Consider the following 22481-nt stretch of genomic DNA (forward strand, 5'->3'; position numbering starts at 1 on the left):
AGCTGTGTCGTCTCCATTTTATTTTGCAACTCGCTAATAGCATTTTTTAGCTCTTCTTGGCTGTTCCTTAGTCCCTTGATCTCTGTAGCAATAGATTCTCTGCTGTCCTTTATACTGTTTTCAAGCCCAGCGATTAATTTTATGACTATTATCACTTTCTGTTATATTGTTTAAATCATTTGTGATCAGTTCGTTAGCTGTTGTTATTTCCTGGACATTTTTCTGAGGGGAATTCTTCCGTTTTGTCATTTTGGATAGTCCCTGGAGTGGTTTGGAACTGCGGGGCACTTCCCCTGTGCTGTCTTGAATAACTTGTGTTGGTGGGTGGGGCCGCAGTCAGACCTGATGTCTGCCCCCAGCCCACTGCTGGGGCCACAGTCAGACTGGTGTGTACTTTCTCTTCCCCTCTCCTAGGGGCAGGATTCACTGTGGGTTGGCATGGCCTGTCTGGGCTACTTGCAGATTTCCAGGCTTGTGGTGCTGGGGATCTGGCGCATTAGCTGGGGTGGATCCACAGGGTGCACAGGGGCGGGAGGGGCAGGCTCAGCTCTCTTTTCCTTTGGTGAACCGCTTTGGGAGGGGCCCTGCGGCACCAGGAGGGAGTCAGACCCACCACTGGAGGGATGGATCCGCAGAAGCACAGCCTTGGGTGTTTGCCCGGTGCAAGCCAGTTCCCTGGCGGGAACCGGTTCCCTTTGGGATTTTGTCTGGGGGATGGGTGAGGGAGATGGCGCTGGCAAGCACCTTTGTTCCCCACCAAGCTGCACTCTGTCATCAGGGGCTCAACAACTCTCTCTCCCGTTGTCCTCCAGTGCTCCCGCTCTCTGAGCAGAGCTGTTAACTTATAACCTTCCAGATGTTAAGTCCCTCTTGCTGTCTGAACACACTCCGTCCGGCCTCTCCGGTTTTGCAAGCCAGACTCGGGGGCTCTGCTTTCCCGGTGGGCTGCCCCTCTGCCCGGCTCCCTCCCGCCAGTCCGTGTAGCGTGCACCACCTCGCCGCCCTTCCTACCCTCTTCCGTGGACCTCTCGTCTATGCTTGGCTCCGGAGACTCCATTCTGCTAGTCTTCTGGCGATTTTCTGGGTTATTTAGGCAGGTGTGGGTGGAATCTAAGTGAACCGCAGGACGCGGTGAGGTCAGCGTCCTCCTACGCTGCCATTTTCCCAGAAGCCTTTTCCTCACCAATATCTTTTTTAAAATGTGTCATCCTTAGCGAAATTCAGTTCAAAAGATGTAGTCTAGCTGCCTAAGATAGACTATTAGTATAAAGCTAGACTTCTAATGCATCCTAAGATTGCATCAATTTTTTGGCAATTATGTAACAATATGAAATCATACCAAGTTGATTGTGGGAGACAGACTACCGGTCAACCAATTCAGTCTTATCCTACACTTGTGATCTTGGGTTTTTTTAGACTCAAGGAAAGAACTTTACATTTTCCCCCTTAACATCTTGTTTTATTCAGCCCATCAGTACAACCTGCTAAGATTATTTTTGTTTTTTGGAGCTAGTACTGACTTGAAGATGTTTATCATCTTCTTTAGCTTTCTGCCATCTGCAAATTTGATGAATCCAAATAATTAATAAGATGTTAATTAAAATAGGATGTGGATAGAATGCTACTATGATACATAAGCTTTCTCAAGAAAGGTACTGTTTCATCAATCACCATATTTTATCTTGGAAATTACATAATTGTTTATGTTACCAAGTATCCTTTTGCCAGGGATCTTGTCAGATGCCCTGAAGTACAATGACATACATTTAAATTAGAAATGAAAATAATTTTATTGAGTTAAAATGGAATGAATAAAGAACATGGCTTTTATACAAAGTATGCCCAAGGAAGTAGCCTTAGAAACTATCTTGCAAGATAGAACTTTTAGAAAAAAAAGTTGAAAGAGAAATTGGAACAATAGGTGGGAATATAAATGGCTATAGATGTGACCACCAGAAGAAATTTAAAAATGGGAATATAGAAAATAAAAGGAAGAAACTGAGGAAAGGGACTCAACCAGAGTTCTGTTACATATCTTCCTTTTTTCAGCATTGAAATAACCCTATGAAATAGATTTGAAGGCTTGAAGAAGTAAGTAACTTGCCTGTCAGAGGTGGAGCTATGATTTAAACCCAGATGTCTTCACACTAAAAGACTAAGATTTTTTACTGTATTGGGCTGCTTGGTTAAGTAAGGCTGCTTTTAGGGAGAATCTAGAAGGAATAAAACCCAGCATTGGTGGCTTTGAACCTATTTGGAATAGGTTCAGAGAATGGATCTTGGACTCAGAGGGATTTTTCTTCTTCATTGAATAAGAATGTTAAGCCTGAATTGTTAGCCTAACCTTAAAGTACAGGTCAAGTTAGAAAACAGTAAGGAAGGGCTGAGACATAATCCAGGTCCAGGACTGAAAGAATGATCCTTCCAGCCAGGGGAAGAACCATCAATAAACTAACAACTGAAGTTGAGACTTGGGCTTGAGACAGTTTTTCACTGCAGAATGAAATTGGGGGGAAAATAGATTGTGCCGGAACCAGTCCCAGGAGCTCATTCCACAGATAGACCTCAGGTACTGAGCTGGATGCAGAGATGACTAAGTAGATATTCTTATAGATGAAGCAATTGAGGGCCAAAGCATTAACTAACTTGCCCACGGTTATATATCCAATGTGTGGAAGATGCAGAATTTGAAGCTAGGCCATCTGGCTCCAGAGCCCACTCTGGCCACTGCTGCTGTGTTATCTCTTTATGTCATCTCCTCTGTGAAACTTTCTCTGAGTCCCCATCTGGCTTCCCATAGAGCTAAGTTATACTTTCATAGGTATTCACCTTGTACCTTTAATTACCTTGCATTCTTGTTTATTTGTCTTTTCTTTTTTTTTTTTTTTTTTTTTCCTCAGACAGATTGAGCTCCTCAAGAGCAGAATTGAAGCCTTTTGTTCCACTTGCCTGTCCACAGTAGCACAGTGCCTGGAATTAGTGACATTCAACAAAGTTTTGCTTGATAGATGTCTTATAAGATAAGATTGTGGGCTCTAATCACCTCTGCCTCTACTATTCTTAGGAAGAATAGTATCTTATAGGAAGGATATCTAGTGGTTTATAGAATCAATTAGAAGGCTAAAGACTGTGTTAAGAAAACAGGCAGGAAATTGGGGCACCTGGGGCCTCAGTCTGTTAAGTGTCCGACTTTGGCTCAGGTCATGGTCTCAACAGTTCGTGGGTTCAAGCCCCATGTTGGGCTCTGTGCTGACAGCTCAGAGCCTGGAGTCTGCTTCAGATTCTGTGTCTCCCTCTCTCTGCCTCTCCCCTGCTCACGCTGTGTCTCTCTCTGTCTCTCAAAGGTGAATAAATGTTAAAAAAATTAAAAAAAAAAAAAAAGAAAACAAGCAGGAAAATAGGGAAGTTAGGCAACAGAAAAAAAAAAAAAACAAAAAAAAAAACCAGTTCAGAACCTGGTTGTGTAAAAGAAAAAAATCAGTTATTACAGGTAAGACACTTAGAACAGTGTTAGTAACCTTGTAATGGAGTGATAATGTTTACTATTATGTGTGCTGAGTCTTGAAGGATATCAGGTTCACCAGCTGGAGCAAGATGGGCCAGCATATGCAAAGGGCCTGGTGTGTTAAGGGAGTTTCTGGAAGCCTGATATAGCCAGGGGATAAGATATACTAAAGAGAACAAAGCAGAGGTAAAGCACAGCAAAAGCTGAGTTTGGCAAAGGAGGACAGAGATCAGGCCTGGGAGGGCCTTGTGAAACTTTATCAGAATAAAGTCCTTATTTAGAATGTGTTCTAAGGTCAAAGGGGAACCAGTGGTGTCTTCTAAACAGGGCATGTGAGGTGCTCTGTACACATAGGTTCTGATTGTATTTCTTGAGATCCATTTAGTCACAAATGATTGGGGTTCATTAATCACATAGGACAGAAGACTGTGTCACTACTCAGCACTGTTGAGGACGCATATGAAAAATGCTAAAGGTTACACGTGAATCCTGACTACAGTTTTAGAAGCACATTTGAAGCCATGACTGCTAGTGACCCTCAGGGTCTGGGCATCTCCCTTGGCAAGTTCATTGTGGGCTTGGTTTGAAGGATTGGGTCATGGTCATCTGATCCATGAAGAAAGGAGCTGCTAGCAAGTGGGTATGTCTGCCAATGGTCACATTGCAGAGTTCTGATGGCTGGCTTCGTCTGTGGCACATTTCCCACTGCATTGTGCTGCTGCCACACAAAATCTCTACATGCTTTTCCTGGCTGTAAGTCAAGGGGAATGATCCCATCATAGCTTCTGGGACCATTGGGAGGAATCCCTCATGAAAACAGCCGTAAATTCAAAGACACCTTATAAATGCTTTCCAACAATGGCTGTGTGTGGACGAGAGACTCTGAGCGCTGCAAGCCTGAGACTGCCTTGTGAAGGCTTAGGGCATGGCTTGGAAAGGAGAAACTCTCCCACAGGCCCAGCCTCTACCTTGGCCAAAGCAAAGAGCAAGTTCAAGGAAGCTCAAATGGATTTAAAGAAACAGACTTTTTTTTTTTTTTTCGGACTATAAAAGTAATACATGTTCAGGGGTGCCTGGGTGGCTAAGTCAGTTAAATGTCTGACTTCTGCTCAGGTCAGAATCTTGTGGTTTGTGAGTTCAAGCCCCTGTGTCGGGCTCTGTGCTGACAGCTCAGAGCCTGGAGCCTGCTTCAGATTCTGTGTCTCTCTCTCTTTCTTCCCCTCCCCTGCTTGCACTCTGTCTCTCTCTCTCTCTCTCAAAAATAAACATTAAAAAAATAAAAGTAATACATGTTAATAACAGGAAAATGGTAAAATACAGAAAAATACAAAGAAAAACAGCAAAAATCTCTTAAAATTTCATGATTCAGACTTCACAATTTACTGCTAACATTTGGCTTATAGCCTTCAGTGTTTCATTTATGTATGTATATGTCTGTGTATTGTGTGTATGTATATATAATATGTATATTTTTATTGTAGTAAAACATGTACATGAAATTTACCATTTTAACCATTTTAAGTGTCCAGTTCTATGGCATTAAGTACACCCACACTGTTATGCAACCATCACCACTGTCCGCCACCAGAAGTTTTTCATCTTTCCAAACTGAAATTGTGTCCCCATTAAACACTAATTCCCCATTCTCCTTCCATCCCCTGGCAACCACTATTTTACTTTCTGTCTCTATGAATTTGACTACACTAGGTTCCTCATACAAGTGAAACCATACAGTACAGTACTTGTCCTTTTGTGACTGGCTTATGTCACTTAACATAATGTCCTCCAGGTTTATTCATGTTGTAGCATGTGTCAACATTTCCTTCCTTTGAAGACAAATACCATGTGATTTCACTTATATGTGGAACCAAACCAAACCAAACCAACCAAACCACCAAAAACCAGAAACAGACTTAAATGCAGAGAACAAACTGGTGGTTGGAGAGGGGAAGGGGTGGGGGGGATAGGCAAAATAGATAAAGGGGATGAAGAAGTACACATTTCCACTTATAAAATAAATAAATCTCAGAGATGAAAAGTACAGCATAGGGAATATGGTCAGTAATATTATAACGGTGTTGTAAGGGGACAGACGGGGACAACACTTACTGTGGTGAGCACTGTGTAATGGATTTAATTGTCAAGTCACACTCTCTTGCACACCAGAAACATTAATAACGTTGGAGGTCAACTATACTTCAATAAAAAAGCCCCCCCCCCCCAATTTTCTTCCTTTGGCCGAATAATATTCCATTGTCTGTGTATACACCACATTCTGTTTATCAGTTCATCTGTTGATGGATACTTGAGCTGCTTCCACCTTTTGACTATTGTGAGTAAGGATGCCATGAACATGAGTTACCAATATGTTTGGTCCCTGCCTTTACTCCATTTGGGTATATGCCCAAAAGTGGAAATTGCTGGATCATATGGTAATTCTATGTTTTATGTGTTTTTTTTATTGTCTTTAAAGTTTAATTTAATTTAATTTTTTTTATTTTATTTTTTATTTTTTAAAATTTACATCCAAATTAGTTAGCATATAGCAAAACAATGATTTCAGGAGTAGATTCCTTAGTGCCCCTTACCCATTTAGCCCACCCCCTCCCCACAACCCCTCCAGTAACCCTCAGTTTGTTCTCCATATTTATGAGTCTCTTCTGTTTTGTCCCCCTTCCTGTTTTTATATTATGTTTTATGTGTTTTAAAATTTGTTAATATACTCCTAATTTGTATCAAATTGTGAGAATTTTCCAATGTCATTATAAGCTCTTTCAAAACCTGATTTTTAATGACTGCCTGGTATTTACTCCATTATTTTGGTGTCCTATTCTTAGATCTTTTGATTATTTCCAATTTTTAACTATTACAACAATGTAACAAACATCCTATATACAAATAAATGAAGATACCTGATTATTTCTTTAATATGATTAATCCCTAGAGATGAAATCATTGCATCAAAAAGTATGAACATTTTTAAAGCTCCTGTTGTATATTTATAAATTTATTTTATAAAGTTGGTTCCAATTTTCTACCACTCTAGTAGTGTTTAAGCCCATCTTACTATCATTTATTTAAAAATGAATTATTCTTTTTGTAACCTGGCATTCTAGGTAGCTGACCCATCAACAATACAGTTGTGGTCCTGGCTTCCCAAGGATCTTACCAAGCTGAGGTTGTAGGTACACAGGTTCAAAAGAGGATCTGGGAAATATGATTAGAAGAAAAGAACAGAAGCTGGCAGTTTCCGGTGTGGGGAAGTCAGGCAGGCTGGTGCAGGTGATAGGGATAGGTGGATATGGCAGAGGGGAGCAGAGGGCACCCATGTTGATCAAACATCTCTACATGAAAGTTGCTGTACACATAGTATTAACCTACAACAACTGTGTGAAGGAAATGCGATCCTCATTTTCCAGTGAGGAACCTGAAGCTCATAAAGAGTTTCAGTGCCAAAGTTATGCAGATGGTAGGTGGCAGAGCTAGGATTCAGCCCAGAATGTCTGACATTCTGACACCTGGCCTGGCATTGGCAGCTTTTCACTACAACACGATGCTCTCAGGAGAACACCAGAGTCCCAAGCTACAGAAGGAACAGAGAAGGTGGGCAATGTTGCAAAGTAAAACGAACAAACAAACAAGAAAACCAGACTCTTAAATACAGAGAACAAACTGGTGGTTGCAGAGGGGAGGGGGGTGGGGGATGGACAAAATAGATAAAGGAGATGAAGAGGCACAAACTTTCAGTTACAAAATAAATAAGTCATGGAGATGAAAGTACAGCACAGGGAATATAGTCAAGAATATTGTAATAACGTTGCCTGGTGACAGATGGTCACCACACTTACCTGGTAAGCACTGAGTAATATAGAGAATCGTGGGATCAGTATCTTGTACCCCTGAAACTAATATAACATTTATGGAAATGATACTTCAATAAAAAAAGAAACCTGAAAAAATTTGGTATAGACAAATTTTATTGTTAGTTCCTAGGTGCAGGGAGAGGTGAGGGTTGTCATTCTGTGTGAGGGGAATGAAAGATGCCTCCATTTGGGGGACAGACAAATTCCTCTGTGAAGGGGTGTGGATTTAGCACTTGTGGTATGCCACTGAGCTGGATAAGCTGCCTGCTTTCAACAGATGCCACAAATTGCAGCAGAGCCACCTGCAGGCCCCGTGTCAACGTAGGTGAGGTGCTTATGTAAAGTCGTAGAGCAGAGTCATCAGCAGCTTATTCAGATGGCAAAACTCTAGAGGGGAGGCAGAGGCCAGAACCAGCTAGGTGAGAAAGACCAGGTCATGGATGGAAAAACCATAAACCTGTGGTGCAGGTTACTGCATTGCTGCTAAATTTCAAGAAAAATAATATGTTATGTTAAGGTGTGATTTAATCTTTCATTGATTTGGGTAAGGAGGTGTAATTAAATTTATAACAACCATTCATAACACAAACACTTCAACCATTGGTATGGCTACAGATCTTATCATGAAGTAGATGGTAATTAGAGCAGTGAGTTCCTGTCTGGTGTATCATGGAAAAGAGAAGTGGATTTTAGTCCTCTGTTTTATAAGGGCAACTATGTATTTATTGTGAGTGGCAGGCAGTGGAAAAGATGCTTATTGAAATGACAGAGGGGGTTTGGAGAGGGGGAGGTCGCAGTCATGGTGAGTAGAGTTCCATTACAAATACATCTTTCTGCACCAGAGATTGAGGCTCAAATAGCCATTTTCAGGGTTGGTGATAGCTGTGGCAGAAACACCTGGAATCGTAACAAGGCTAAGGTTCATTTTGGGGTCCCCAAGTAGAGAGCAGGGACTTCTGAACTCTGAGCTATGATTCCTTGGTTATTTCAATACTTTCCATTGTATCTATTAGTTTTATGTTAACTCCTTGATGGTGGGACTTAGGTCTGGCTTATTTTATAATATGCCAGGCACAAAATTGGTGCTCAGTAGATTTGTAGTAATATACAAATGTATCATAGCATAGCATTCCATTTTTATTATTTATGGTTATTTAGATTTGGAATTAGAATTAAAAGATATGGTAGATTCCAGCATGTTTATAGGAATTTTCCTCTGGGGTTGGTGACTTTCCCTTGGAAGAAAAAAAAAGGAATCAAACAAGAATATTTCATGATATGGGATGAAATGTATCATAAAATGAAGATTTATTTTTCCAGTCAATGTGGCCTGAATTGTTCTAATTTGTTAAATGTGCTTCTCTAAGTCAGATGCAAGAGTTGAGGCACTAAGGGTTGACTATGCCACACACACCCTCCATTCCACTGCCCGAGTCTTGTGGAAAAATAAGCCACTTAGAGATACACTCCCTACCTTCTTCTTAGGTAACAGCCTAATTATCTTCAAAGAGTGAGAGGGTGAAGCAGTGAGAAACTGATTTTGTCCTGATACATAAGGGGCTTGAGAGACAGAGGGGAGGGTTAGTGTTATATGGGTACATTGATAGTTAATACTCAAACGTCCAGCCCTAATCCTTAGGTTTTCTTTGAGAGAGAAATGACCTGTGAAATGAGCTGTGGTCCAGAGCAGCTGCTAAAAGCCACAATTATATTTTCATAAGAAGAAAGCCCAGACCCTGAGAATCTATACTGGGCCAAGGTCAGGCTGATTAGGACCATATGTATCTTCTCCTTCTTCAAACATTCTTTGCTTTCTAAATGACTGGTCTTTGTTAAAAACTGAGAACAAACTGAGGGTTGATGGGGGGGGTGGGAGGGAGGAGAGGGTGGGTGATGGGTATTGAGGAGGGCACCTTTTGGGATGAGCACTGGGTGTTGTATGGAAACCAATTGGACAATAAATTTCATATAATAAAAAAAAAGAAAGAAAGAAAGAAAGAAAGAAAGAAAGAAAGAAAGAAAGAAAGAAAGAAAGAAAAAAAGAAAAAAAAATAAATGACTGGTCTTAAAGCATGCTTCATTTAGTTCTTAATGTTTTTTGAGTGCTGGCCATGCCGTGTATGTGCCAGGCATACATATACTTTTATATGTAAAGATTTATCTGTCCTCATAACTACTAACTATGAGGAGATACCACTATTTATTTTACAGGTAAGATAACTAATATAGACATATCTGTATCAAGGGCACACTTCTTGTAAGGTGTGCAGCTGAGGTTTGAACCCTGGCAACCTGTTACCATAGCATACAGTCTCAACCACCAAAGTCTACTAACATGGGATACTCTAAATCACTGGAGATAGTTCATGGAAGCTATTTTGCAACCATACATGTTTGTATACATACATATATAGTTTGATACAAGTATAATTTATATGTGTTACATATAGCTGTATAATTTATGTTTTACATAGTATAATTTATAGATTGCATATATATTTGCATATGTAATAATAGACATACATTTTCTGTAGATATTTATATGGTAATTTGCATATAGAAGATCTGGAAGGGATTAGATAACAATGGTTATCTCTGGGCAAGAGTATTATTGGTGTCTTTTGTACTTGTGTCTTTTATGATTTCTTCATGACAAGCATATAATGGTTTGTAACTAAATTTTCTTAATTTAAAAAAGGATTTTTTACTTTGCTTAGGACATTTAAAGACATGCATTGACTAAACTTGTGACTGCTCTGTACAGGATTATACAAAGTCCAGGCAAAACCCTGTGTTCAGAGTAGCATGTGGCTGGCTGGTTACCATGACTGGTTTATTTTCTTTTCTAGACAGGAGAGTGAAGACTTAACATGGTATGGATTACTGTATTGGCCCCATGACACTTCTCCAACAGGCAGGCCTCTTCAAGTTGGGCCCATTTTGTTATCTTTGGGATGTTAGCTCTTCTCCAGAGAACCCCAGATAAACTAGAACCAGTGTTCCCTCCACATGTCACCCCAGAGCTATAGTCTCAAAACTGCCTCAGCAATCCTGATAGCACCGCAGAATGGGGAGCCTCTTCCCCCTGGAGATCTGCTCAGTGTTGTAAGGAGAAGTTTCAGGGAACACTTTCAGCCATGGTAGGAGGTGATGCTGCTTTGAGAGTTTAGGCCTTATCTGTCAACAGGCCCACCCCGAATCCTCAACTTGTCTACAAGAACTGCAAGCCTCTTTCCAGTCAGACACAATAGAGGCAAAGCCATTTGGCTACTTTAGTTTCTTAATTTTATTCCTCTGTTACATGGAAATATGTCAGAATAGGAGGTTCCCCTTCCACCTCAAACTCTGCCTGCTTCCCAGAGATGTACAGAAGGGAACTACCATTCATTACTTATAGCTTATGTATAAATGGGGAGCACTGAGGACGCTCCGCACACAGCTGAGTGGTCTGCATCCATCCTGGGAGATGAATTTGGTGTTCCTATAAGTGGCCAGGACAAGGGTCGGCCACCATCTTGGCCTCAGGGCCCCAAGGAGAAGGTACAGATTGCTGTTTCCTGCCTTGAGGAGGGAGAACCCCAGGATATCTACCTTCCTGCCTCTCCACAGGGACTGCTCCTAAAATGCCCTTTCCCAGGTAAAATAATTTTAGGCATCTATAAGGCCATCCCTGTGCAATGGAGCCAAAGCCCTGGCAAGAGACCTAGCTCTACAGGGGGATCAGAGAAGGACCTGCCCCAAATCAGAGCAGGAGCCCATTTGTCACTGGGAGTGGCTCTGTGAAGGGCACCCCCCCCCCAACAAACACACACATACATACACCTACACTCAACCCTATAGCTCAGAGCAGCTTGGGGTGGGTCACAACTGAAATTTTCAGGGCCACTTCCTTCAGGAAGTGTGCCCAGTGTCATACTACTGACTGAACCTGTCCTAATTTCTGGTACCATCTTTCATTCCAGCAAAATCTGATTGCCTGCAGAAGCTCCTTTAGAGGTATTAGTTCTCACCACCACCAGGGGGTAGCAGTGGTGCACCTGCCCTCCATACGAATGCAAAGTACTAGTGGAAGAGGTTGGCTGGGCTTTGGAGGGAGTCTTCAGCCAAAGTATCCTTGAAGACCTGGCCGTTTTACACACTATATAGGCAATGTGACTGAAGCTTATGAGCTTTGGAAGAGTCAACAAAATGTTTAGGGGCACCTGGGTGGCTCAGTTGGTTAAACATCCAACTTCAGCTCCGGTCATGATCTTGCAGTTGGAGCCCAGCGTCGGGCTCTGTGCTGACAGCTCAGAGCCTGGAGCCTGCTTCAAATTCTGTGTCTCCCCCTCTCTGCCCCTCCCCTGCTCATGCTCTCTCTGTGTCTCAAAAATTTATTATTATTCAATAACAAATAAACATCAATTTTTTTTAAAAAGTCAACAAAATGAATCAGAAATAAATGTCTTTCTGTAAGTATGTCAGCTCCAAAATAAAATTGGGTAAAATTGAAATCTATAAATCTTGAAAGGTCTAGAAATAAAAGTCATGAACCTCATTCATTGTGAAATCTATAAAATTTTTATATCCATAAAAATTATTACTAATTAAGCAATTTTAATATAGAGTTTTTTTCTAGAATGTATACTGTAATTGAAAAGAAAGCATAGCCAAAATGAATGTATGACTTATATGTAAATAATTTCAAAAACAAAATTGTTAAAATGTTTTCAAAAACTTTTAGTAAAAATCATACTTAAGTGGTCTATAGATACATTTTAATATGTTTGATATCATGTGGAAGGGTTATCCCCCTACTCTTCAAGAGAAATATAGTTCATCTCAGGGGCAGTGAACACATACACTCCATTTACATCACACCCTTGTATATTTTCTACAAAATTTCCCTCTTGCATCTAGGAAACTTTAGACGTTTGAGGAAGGTCAGAAAGTCCAGAGAGAAGGAGGGGCATGACCAGTGATGGAGCAGTGTGGTTACTTTGGTGGGGGCCTTGTGGTCACAGGGGTTAGGACACACTCACAGACACCCAGGCTCAGAAAGAAAGTAGATCCTTCTTGAGTGGCAGACTCATATATGCCAAGCCCAGAGACTAAGATTGGCAGTCATGATTTCAGTTCATTAATTTACAACAAGAAACATGATTGTTGAAAGGACTGGTCACTCATACCCCTTAAGCAGTGTCTTTTCTTCCACATAGACAGCAATATCATAATTAGAAGCTGGTGATCACAGACTCAGAGGAGGAAATTTGGTTTGTTGATTTGGAGGTTAATGGCATCCAGCCAGTCACCTGCTAGAGAGTTCCATTGCCATCATAGACCTTGCCACTGGGACTTGGCTCTCTTGCCTAGACATAGACTGCTTATATGGGTCCAGCCTCATTGACCTCCATGAATCCCCTTTTCTACATTTAGCTGAATAACTCCCCTCCCCTCTGAATGAATGGTTAATACATTAAAGTTGCAGTCAGATTCTGTTAGTTTAGACACCATTCTTTCTTTTTAAGGTTGACTGTGAATATGTCTCTGATTTGATCCATTCCAATGTTTAATATTTACAAGGAATCTCTTTTTTATTTATACCTAAACATGGGAGGGATTCTACTGTAGCTTTCAGATCTGTCCAGCAAAGCACAGGAGGTTACAGGGGATAGGCTGTCAGCTCTTGACTCTGCTTGAATTCATTGTTGCTTGACTTCTCTTTCAGGACCACTTCTGCCTTCATATTTCCCCCCATTGTTCTAAGGTACCACCACCCTTCCTTCTCCTGGAAGCTCCCTGGAACATGAATCCAGAGAATGGCATCTATTCCAAGATGTCAGTGGGCTCCACACTTTCATGGCCAGAATGTTCTTCTGGGGCCTGAGGTAGGATTAGGAGGGCCACGGTCTGTGACTTCTTTCCAATCCCTCTGTGTAAATTCTTACACATTCTGTGCTTCTTGTTTCTGTGAGGTGATCAGTCACTACATTTAGGGCCAAAAAGTCTGGGTTTAGTTTTATATCTGCCATTTTCTAATTGCATGACTTTGGTAACACTAAAAGAAACCATTTTCTTAGTTGATATGAGCTTGATTATATTTACATTTGCCTTCCATAATCACAAGACTATCTAGAGATTATATGACCTAATGTATGTGAAAGAGGAGATCAAGTTATTCTATTTTTTTCAACAAATAATTATTGAATGCTACTATCTGCCAGGATCTACTTCAGGCACTGGGAAAAAGCTTGAACAAAACAGGTAGAGGTAATAATGATGAACCCCAAGTTCCCTCCACCGAGGCTGTATCATTTTGTTTTCCCACCAAAAAGTGTGTGAATGCCTCTTCTCCACAGCCTTGTCAACAAAGTCTTTTCTCAAACTTTCAGAATTTCGCCAAACTGATGGTGAGAAATGATATCTCAGTACAGTTTTAATTTGTGTTTCTATTGTTATAAATAAGCTTTAGTATCTTTTCATATATTTAAGGATCATCTGAATGCCTTCTGTCAACAAGCTGTTTATATCTTTTGTCCATTGTTGTTTCTTATTTTGTGCATTTGTGCTTTCTCACCTATACCTGTCTTACCTTTTAAAAAATTAGGTTGGTTAGTAGTTTCCTACTTTGTTCTTTCAAAATAATAGGTTACTTACTTACTTATTTATTTATTGTACTAATTTCCTATTTTCTTAGTCATTAATTTATGTTTATGCCTTTTAAAACAGTTCCTTATACATTTTTTGTTTTCTTCACTGATTTTCCTGGGAGCACTCATGTAATTAATACAGATCCTTATACATCTAGTTTACTTATCATCATCTTCTAACAGTTTTACAATTTCATTTTGTAGTCATCTCCTTTTATCCAAGAGTTATTTAATAGAGTGTGTCTGTTATTAATTTCCAACGAAACAATAACAACAGAGAGATTTGGCAATATTTACTGATATTATATGTGCATGCAAGAGCACTATTTCTATTATTTCTATTTTTAAATAGTGCATTTAAGTTTTCTTTGTGGCCTAATATTGAATATTCCATGTTTAAGAGGTGTACTTTTATTGTTGGGTTAATATATTGGTGGGAAAGAGTTCTTTATATCTTAGTAATTGTGTTGTTCAGTTCTTCTCAGTACTTAATGTCTTGAACTGAGAGAAATAAAATATTCCATTATTATTATGGGTTTTTTCTTTAAGTTTTAAATTTAAATTCCAGTTAATATACATTGTAATATTAGTTTCAGATGCAGAATTTAGTTGTTCATCACTTGCATACTCTTTAGTCCCCATCACCTATTTCACCCATACCCCTGCTCACCTCCCCTCCAGTAACCATCAGTTTGTTCTCTATAGTTAAAAGTCTGTTTCCTGGTTTGCCTCTCTTTTTTTCACAACTCTGTTCATCTGTTGTTTTTTTCTTTGATTTTTTTTTACATTTATTTATTTTTGATAGAGACAGAGCACAAGTGGGGGAGGGGCAGAGAGAGAAGGAGACACAGAATCTGAAGCAGGCTCCAGGCTCCGAGGTGTCAGCACAGAGCCTGATGCAGGGCTTGAACCCACAAATCGTGAGATCATGACCTGAGCCGAAGTCGGACGCTTAACTGACTGAGCCACCCAGGTGCCCCCTGTTCATGTTTTGTTTATTAAATTCCGTATATGAGTGAAATCATATGGTTTTTGTTTTTCTCTGACTGACTTATTTTGCTTTAGCATAATAATCTCTAAGTCCATTCATGTCATTGCAAATAGAAATATTTCATTATTTTTTTATCTCTGAGTAATATTCCATTGTATATATATACCCCATCTTCTTTATCCATTCATCAGTCTGTGAACATTTTGGCTCTTTCCATAATTTGGCTACTGTTGATAATGTTGCTATAAACAGGGTGCATGTATCACTCCAAATCAGTACTTTTGTATCCTTGGGGTAAATAGCTAGTTATATAATTGCTGAGGCATAGGGTAGTTCTATTTTTAATTTTTTGAGGAACCTCCATACTGTTTTTTAGAGTGGCTGCACCAGTTTGCATTCCCACCAGCACTGCAAAAGAGATCCTCTTTCTCTGCATTTTTTGCCAACATCTGTTGTTGCCTGAGTTGTTAACGTTAGCCATTCTGACAGGTATGAGGTGGTATCTCATTGTGGTTTTGATTTGTATTTCCCTGATGATGAGTGATACTTAGCATCTTTTTTCATCTGTCTGTTAGCCATCTGTCTTCTTTGGAAAAGCTTTTATTCATGTCTTCTGCCCATTTTTTAACTGGATTATTTGTTTTTTGGTTGTTGAGTTTGATAACTTATTTATAGAATTTGGATACTAACCCTTTATCAGATATGACATTTGCAAATATTTTCTCCCATTTCAACTAAAAGGTTGTCTTTTACTTTTGTTGAGTGTTTCCTTTTCTGTGTGGAAGCTTTTTATCTTGATGAGGTCCCAATAGTTCATTTTTGCTTTTGTTTCCTTTGCCTCAGGAAATGTGTCTAATAAGAAGTGTTTATGGCTGATGTCAAAGAGGTTGCCACCTGTGTTCTCCTTGAGGATTCTGATGGTTTCCTGTCTCACATTTAGGTATTTCATCCATTTTTAATTTATTTTTGTGTATGGTATAAGAAAGTGGTCAGTTTCATCCTGTTGCATGTTGCTGTTCAGTTTTCCTAACACTATTTGTAGAAGAGACAGTCTTTTGTTCCATTGGGTATTCTTTCCTGCTTTGTCAAAGATGAGTTGACTATATAGCTGTGGGTCCATTTCTGGGTTTTCTATTCTGTTTCATTGATCTATGTGTCTGTGTTTGTGCTAGTACCATACTGTCTTGATCACTACAGCTTTGTAATGTAGCTTGACGTCTGGAATAGCGATACTTCTAGCTTTTCTTTTCTTTTTCAGGATTGCTTTGCTATTTGGAGTCTTTTATTGTTCCATACAAATTTTAAGATTGTTTGTTCCAACTCTGTGAAGAATACTGATGGTATTTTGATAGGAATTGCATCAAATGTGTAGATTGCTTTGGGTAGTATAGACATTTTAACAAGGTGAACATGGAATGTTTTTCCATTTCTTTGTGTCCTCTTCAATTTCTTTCATAAGGGTTCTTTTTTTAAAAAAATGTTTATTTTTATTTTTGAGAGAGAGAGAGAGTGCAAGTAGGGCAGGGGCAAAGAGAAGGGTACAGAGGATCTGAAGCAGGCTCTGTGCTGACAGAAGTGAGTCCAATGTGGGGCTCGAACTCATGAACTGTGAGATCATGACCTGAGCCAAGATCAAATGCTCAACCAACTGAGCCACCCAGGTAACCCCATAAATGTTTTATAGTTTTCAGGGTACAGATCTTTTATCTCTTTGGTTAGGTTTATTCCTAGGTATTTTATGGTTTTTGGTGCAATTATAAATGGGATTGATTCTTTGATTTCTTTTTCTTTTGCTTCATTATTGGTATACAGAAATGCAATAGATGTCTGTACATTGATTTTGTATCATATGACTATGCTGAATTTGATACCAGTTCTAGCAATTTTTTGATGGAGTTTTTCAGGTTTTCTACATAGAGTATCATGTCATCTGTGAATAGTGAAAGTTTGACTTCTTCCTTGCTGATTTGGATGTCTTTTATTTATTTTTGTTGCCTGATTGCTGAGGACAGGATTTCCAGTACTATGTTAAATAACAATGGTGAGAGTGGACATCCCTGTCTTATTCTTGACCTTAGAGGAAAAGCTCTCAGTTGTTCCCCATCGAGGATGATATCAGCTGTGGGTCTTTCATATATGGCCTTTATGATGTTGAGGTATGTTCCTTCAATCCCTATTTTGTTGAGTTTTTTTTTTTTTTATCTGAAATGGATGTTGTATTTTGTCAAATGTTTTTTTCTGCATCTATTGACAGGATCATATAGTACTTATCCTTTCTTTTATTAATGTGGTACATCACAATGATTGATTTGCAAATTGGACCACCTTGCAGCCTTAGAATAAATCCCACTTGGTTGTGGTGAATAATTCTTTAAATGTACTGTTGGATTCAATTTGCTAGTATCTTGTTGAGAATTTTTGCATCCATGTTCATCATGGATATTGGCTTATAATTATTCTCTTTAGTGGGGTCTTTAGATGGTTTTGGAATCAAGTTAATGCTGGCCTCAGAGAATGAGTTTGGAAGTTTTTCTTTCATTTCTATTTATTTATTTATTTAAAAAAAATTTTTTTTTCAACGTTTATTTATTTTTGGGACAGAGAGAGACAGAGCATGAACGGGGGAGGGGCAGAGAGAGAGGGAGACACAGAATCGGAAACAGGCTCCAGGCTCTGAGCCATCAGCCCAGAGCCTGACGCGGGGCTCGAACTCAAGGACCGCGAGATCGTTGACCTGGCTGAAGTCGGACGCTTAACCGACTGCGTCACCCAGGCGCCCCTCATTTCTATTTTTTTAGAACAGTTTGAGAAGAATAGATATTAACTCTTTAAATGTTTGGTAGAATTTCCTGGAAAGTCATCTGGCCCTGAACCTTTGTTTGTTGGGAGATTTTTGATTACTGATTCCATTTCTTTGCTGGTTATGGGTCTGTTCAAATTTTCTATTTCTTCTTCTTTCAGTTTTGGTAATTTGTATGTTTCTAGGAATTTACCCATTTTTTCCAGATTGCCCAATTTGTTGGCATACAAGTTTTCATAACATTCTCTTTTAATTGTTTGTATTTCTGTGATGTTGGTTGTGATCTGTCTTCTCTCATACATGATTTTATTTCTTTCAGTCCTTTCCCTTTTCTTTTTGACAAATCTGGCTAGGGGGTTTATCAATTTTACTATTTTTTTAAATAACCACTTGTTAGTTTCATTGATCCAATCTACTGAGTTTTCTGTTCCTATACCATTTATTTCTGCTCTAATGTTTATTATTTCCCTATTCTGCTGGCTTTAGGCTTCATTTGCTGTTACTTTTGTAGCTCTTTTTGGTGTAAGGTTAGGTTGTATATTTGAGAATTTTCTTCCTTCGAAGGAGGCCTGTGTTGCAATACATTTTCCTGTTAGGACTGCCTTTGCTTCACCCCGACGGTTTTGGGCTGTCATGTTTTCATTTTCATTTGCATCCATGTATTATTTTTTTTCTTCTTTACTTTACTGGTTAATCCATTCATTCTTTAGTAGGATGTTCTTTAACCTCCATATATTTGTGATCTTGACTTCAAGTTTCATAGCATTGTGGTAAATAAATATGCATGATCTGATTTCAGTATTTTTGTATTTGTTGGGGCCTCATTTATGACCCAGTATGTGATCTACTCTGGAGAATGTTCCATGTGTACTCGAAAATAATGTTTAATGGAACTGGAGGGTATTATGCTAAGTGAAATAAGTCAGGCAGAGAAAGACAGATACCATATGTTTTTACTCATATGTGGATCTTGAGAAACTTAGCAGAAGACCATGGGGGAGGGGAAGGGGAAAAAAGTTACAGAGAGGGAGGGAGGCAAACCATAAGAGACTTTTAAGGACTGAGAACAAACTGAGGGTTGGTGGGGGGTAGGGGAGAGGGGAAAGTGGGTGATGGGCATGGAGGAGGGCACTTGTTGGGATGAACATTGGGTGTTGCATGGAAACCAATTTGATAAAAAAATTATATTAAAAAAAACAAAAATAAACTAAATAAAATAGAAGACAAAAAAAAAGAATGTATATTCTGCCACTTTAGAATGAAATGTCTTGAATATATCTATTAAGTCCATATGGTCCAGTGTGTCATTCAAAGCCATTGTTTCTTTGGTGATTTGCTGTTTAGATTATTTGTTTATTGTTGTAATTGGCATATTAAAGTCCCCTACTATTATTGTACTATTATCAATGATTTTCTGTATGTTTGTTATTAATTGTTTTATATATTTGGGTGCTTTCAAATTGGGGCATATTTACAATTGTTAGATCTTCTTGTTGGATAGACCCCTTTATTATGATATACTGTGCTTCTTTATCTTTTGTTACAGTCTTGGTTTAAAACCTAGTTTTTCTAATATAAGTGTGGCTACTCTAGCTTTCTTTTGATGTCCATTAGCATGATAAATGGTTTTCCGTCCACTCACTTTCAATCTGTAGGTGTCTGTAGGTCTAAAATGAGTCTCTTGTAGGCAGCGTCTAGATGGGTCTTGTTTTTTAATCCATTCTGGTACCTTATGTCTTTTGATTGGAGCATTTAGTTCATTAACATTCAGATTATTGATAGATATGAATTTAGTGCCATTGTATGACCTGCAAACTTGGTGTTTCTGGTGATTTTCTATGTTCCTTTCTAGTCTGTTGCTTTTGGTCTTTCTTTCCTACTCAAGGAGTCCCCTTTAATGCTTCTTGCAGGACTGGGTTAGTGGTCATGAACCCCTTTAGTTTTGTTTGTTTGTGTTTCTTTATCTCTCTTTCTATTCTGAATGACAGCCTTGCTGGATAATACACACCTCGGGTGTATATTTTTCCTCTTTAGTACATTAAGTATATCATGCCACTCCCTTCTGGCCTGCCAGGTTTCTGTGGATAGGTCTGCTGGAAACCCTATTTGTATTCCTTACAAGGTTAGGGATTTCTTTTCCCTTGCTGCTTTCAGAATTCTTTCCTTATCTCTATATTTTGCATATTTTACTATGATATGTCTTGTTGTTGGCCTGCTTTTTTAAATTTTTCATGGGAGTTCTCTGTGCCTCCTGGATTTGGATGTCCTTTTCCTCTCCCAGATTAGGGAAGTTTTAGCTGTAATTTGCTCAAATAAACCTTCTGCCCCCTTTCCCTTTTCTTTTTCTGGGACTCTTATGATATGAATGTTACTACGCCATATGGAGTTGCTGAGTTCCTTAAGTCTACATTTGTAATCCAATAGTTTTATTTCCCTCTTCTTTTCAGCTTCATTATTTTCCATAATTTTATTTTCTACTTATTACTTAGTTATTCGTTCCACTGCTTCTTCCATCCTTGTGGTCATTACCTCCAGTCAGTTTTGCATCTAGGTTATAGCATTTTTTATTTTGGCCAGACTAGTTTTTAGGTGTTTTATCTCTGTGTTAAGGAACTCCCTGGTGTCTTCTATGATTTTCTCTAGCCAGCTAGTATCCTTATGATTATGTTTTAAATTTTGGTTTAGTCATATTACTTATATTTGTTGTGATTAGATCCCTTGCTGTGACCTGTTCTTGTTTTCTTTTGGGATGCATTTCTCCATCTTGGCATTTTTCTGGGTCTCTGTCTTCTGTGTGTTAGGAAGACCTATCATGTTTCCTGTTCCTGAGAGAAATGGCTATATTAAGAAGAGGTCATATACCGTCTAGGGCTTGGTGCTTCAGGATGTGTCTCTGGTGTGTGCTCTGTATACTCTGATGTTGTGTTTTGGCTGCTCTTTCCCTCAGATGAGTCCTTTGAAGAGTTTTACCTTGTCTTAAATGGGTAGTGTTTGGACCTTGTCCACTGTTGGACAAGTTTTAACTTGGTGTGTTTTGGTCTGCTTGATATAAGAGGCTGGATCCTATTTCCCCTAGAGCTGAAGCTTTTTTAGCACTCTATGGTCAGGAGATTTGGTGTATGTGGGGGGGATGGTATTATTCTTTTGGGGGAGGGGCCCACTGTTGCTCTGATTCACTGTTGCAAGCACACTTGCCCTACTAAAAAAGCACCTGCAGAGCACATAAAGTGGGATGTAGTGTATTTGGTTCAAGCCTCCACTCTGGGTGCTGTGCTGCTCACTGAGATCCACCTGTGCTGATGGACAGGGATAAAAATGTCTTCACCTGGCTCTCTCATTCCCAGAGAGGGGAGTTTATCCCTGATGCTATTCAGGAAGCCCTTGTGGAAGAGCAAATAATCTTCCCTTGTGTGTTCTAGGCATCCCTAAGATCCCTGCCTTCACCCTGTCTGTGTCCCAGCTGTCTGCCTGCCCTGCAGTGCAGTACTCCTTTTTTTTCTCTCAGGTGCACTGGCTGGGTTTCAAAACTCCAAATTTTGGGGACCCAGTGTGGTGAAGACCTAAGCTGGTTCTCTAGGGGAGGGTTTCACTGTGCTGTGGCTGGTACTTACTTGTCCCAGAAAAGCAGTCACATGACCATGCAGCAGCTTGGAGTTTACAAGAAAACACAGCAAAAAGCTGTGTTCAGTTAGCTGCCTTCAACAGGTGCTTCTGTTCCTATGCTAAGGAATGGGACAGCTCATTGGTGCCCATCGGCACTTTTGTCCCCTGAGAGACACGTCTCCCAAATGCAGAGACAGAGAGACAGTGCCACCTCTCCCAAATACACTCCAAGAAGTGGAACTGTCTCTCCCACTGTGATCCCAGGGTATCTTCAGATCATGCTGTCTGCTCCCAGACCTCTGCCCTCCTTTTCCACAGGAGTACTACTATGTTCACCAGGCTTGACCCGATGATGGTGCAGACTTCTGAAACTTCAGACTTTGAACTCTGCTGCCTGTAACTACTCAGCCCCTCTCATTTTACCTATCAATAATTTTGATGAAGTGTTTTTCTTGTGCAATGTTCTCTCTTTCTGTTTCTCTCTTCCTTCCATGTTTAGGGCTCCCACCCCTCCATAGCACCTACAATTCTTTTCTCCCCCAAATCATGTGTCTGCACCTCCTTACTTCCATGATGTGGCCTCTCCTCTCTCTCCAGTTGTGCAGTTTGTTCTCTCAGTCCTCAGATTTCTTGGGTGTTCAGAATGATCTGATATTTATCTAGCTGTGTTTGAGGGATGAGGCAAGTATAGGATCTCCCTGCTACTCTTCCATCTTAACTCCTCCCGACTAAGGGTTGTTAACACATGTTGTTTTCTCTTTGGAGATTGCCCTTACTTCCTATAAACCAAAATGCAATGGAAAATATGCCTTATGCATGATCTAGTTATTTTGTTGTGGAAAGCCCTTCAGAGTATCTAGTTTGCCACAGTGCCAGAAGCAGGAGTCCCCTTACAAAGCTTTTACACAGTTTTCATAAGCCCCACTCAAAACCTGTGGACTCAGCATTTCTGCAGTTAGGCAGATAAATCTATATTTTAAAAACTAGTTCTGAAGTTATTATTATAATAAACCATAGTTAAGAGTTTCTACCTGATAACTTGTTTATATCTAGCTGATGAGACATAATGAGAGGTCAGAGCTGACACAGA

The sequence above is a fragment of the Leopardus geoffroyi genome, chromosome C1 (assembly GCF_018350155.1).
Source record: "Leopardus geoffroyi isolate Oge1 chromosome C1, O.geoffroyi_Oge1_pat1.0, whole genome shotgun sequence".
In the NCBI taxonomy this organism is placed as follows: Eukaryota; Metazoa; Chordata; class Mammalia; order Carnivora; family Felidae; genus Leopardus; species Leopardus geoffroyi.